The following is a 2,502-nucleotide window of genomic DNA, read 5'->3' as shown; positions in this document are numbered from 1 at the left end:
CCAGGGAAGGCCTCCGAGAACACCAGGAAAGACCTCTGTGGGTACATGTGCACCCATTGGCAACCCTTGTCCTAACAAGTGCTAACACTGCCAACAATGTTCAGCATGGGTATCATAAGAATCTGCCCAAACAATCCTTGTATAGTGCATGTTGCTCAGTCACCATGTCAGGTTGTGGGAATACACATTAAGTTTCCCATCTACCACACCCATTGCAAGTGGGGAGGGGCATTTTGCTGGAATCTCTACATATTTCTCCAGTCTTCCCAAAACAAAACTGCAAACAGATCCCTGCCTCAGATCCCCAAAATCATTCTGGCATTAAAAAAAAAGTGCAGCCTTCATTTACATAGGATCAAACTACTTTCTTCAAGTTAGGCTGCATTTCAGGCTGGTTCCAAGTTGACTCTGCCTCCAGTCACGGCTGGATTTAGGTTTGATGAGGCCTTAAGCTACTGAAGGTAATGGGGCCCTTTATATGTCCAGCTGTCCTTTGCCAACAACAAATTGTCACTGTTTTGTATGTTGAATATATGCTATATGGTAATTTATGGACCTAATAGGTATCTAAAGCCATTTGCACATAACAAAATACGTATTTTATCAAAGTAATTGTTGAACTGAAATACAATTAAGAAGTAGTATATTAATAGTGAAATAATTATTAAGCTCTTGACTGTATGCAGGTTTTATTTTATTTGTTGTTTATCTTATATTTTGAAATGTACATCCAGGTTTTTTTTGCCCCTCTAATTTTTTGGGGGACTCCCCAAGAGAGTGGGGCCTTAAGCTATAGCTTGTTTAGCGTATATGTAAATTCGGCACTGCCTCCAGTTCTCATTTTGCAACGTTTTGCAACTCCAGCTTGTTATAAATGAATTGTCAGTTTCTTTCTGTTGCATTCTGGAAAAGTGTGTTGCAATGTTCACATTCTATGCCCCACCCTGCGTTGACACACAGAGCAATAAGCTCTGTCTGGAAGCAAGGCTGCCCACATCGCTGGTCTCAATATAAGCTAGGATTGCAGTTGTCAGCCTGCTTACCATGAAGTGGCCAAGTTACACACAGTGCCATTCTCGTCAAGTAACACACATAGGACTGGGATACACACTTTTATGTCTTCATGTTGTTGTGGCCTTTCTCTGAGCACCTGATCTGGTAAAGGCAGTTTTCTCTCAGCAAGCAAAGTACTTGCTGTTGCGGTTGGTGCTGGCGACCAGGGTTCAAATCCCCACTCAGGGACAAGGGCCAATGGATGACTTTGGGCTAGTTCCTATCTCTCAATCCTACCTTACACGGCTGCTCTGTAAAGATGAAAGGGAGCGGAAAACCATACACACCACCTTGAGCTCCCCAGAAGAAAGGTGGACTATAAACCTAATGATTTTACAAGTTCATTTGAAGTATTTGTTTCAAGAGGTTAAAGGAGGATGGAAACTACTTTGAACATTCTGCACTGCAGCATAGCAGCGGCTAAACGCTGGGCAAGATTCACCCCTATCTCCTCACTCAGCCGTGAGGTTTTTCGACTGAGTTTGGGCCAGACAACTTCTCAGGCTAACCTGCCTCACAGGGTTGTTTTGAGGACAACATGGAAGTGGGAGGGAGAGAAGGAAAGAAGAGCCCATACACCCCCGCAGGGAATTGTAATAAATTTCTCAACTGATGAGGTATGCTTTAGGCGTGTTCACTTTTAAAATCAGAATGTTTTCTGGCAAATATGACAAAATTGCAGCCCAGTCTTGTGTATTTTGCCCCCCCCCCCAAAAAAAAGCACAAATGTTTAAAATGCCTCACACCTGATACAAGGCAGATGGCGTTTTTCTTACTCTGTTTCAAAAGGCCAAATAAAAATTGTTATGGGGGGGAGGAACCACCCCCCCCAAAGCTCCTTATCTGTGCTTCCCATTCCTAAGCAAGAACTTAATTTGTTCATAAAGTGAGAACATATGTTCAAGGAGCGAGGAAGATATGTTTCGCAAGTCTTCAAGTCACTAACATGCCTTTTCTTTTAACAGCAATGTTTGCTACTACAACGCCGAATGTTGTTAACATATGCCATATTAAAATGCCCAGGTGCTGACTTACTCATCCCAGAGGCATCTGGCTGCTGTGGGGATAGGATGCTGCACAATCCATCAGGGCTCTTCCTTATCTCCACTTCTTGTTCCCGGAAAGTTGCCTTTTCCCCTACTAACCGTGATTTTCTATTAGTGCATACCTGAACTCACCCTCTGCATGCCTCGTCCATCTCTGTGTGGTGCTATATCCCTAGAACTTCTTGTTCCATCTTAGGATTCATGTAGTGTCTGCTAGGTAGCGCAGAAAATGTGACAGTACAAGATGCTTGGATGCTTAAGCTATGCAGCTCTGGCCCTGTACAATGTCTGGATGACTGACCGCCTCCAAGCTGCTTAGGAAGCATGACTTAATAATTTACCCCAATAAATTCCTTGTAGACCCCTCCTCTCCAATTGTAAAAACGACAACGTCACACAGAAC

The sequence above is a fragment of the Podarcis liolepis genome (genome assembly GCF_965112155.1).
Source record: "Podarcis liolepis genome assembly, chromosome: 6".
NCBI lineage: Eukaryota > Metazoa > Chordata > Lepidosauria > Squamata > Lacertidae > Podarcis > Podarcis liolepis.
Note: the sequence above shows the minus strand (reverse complement) of the source record.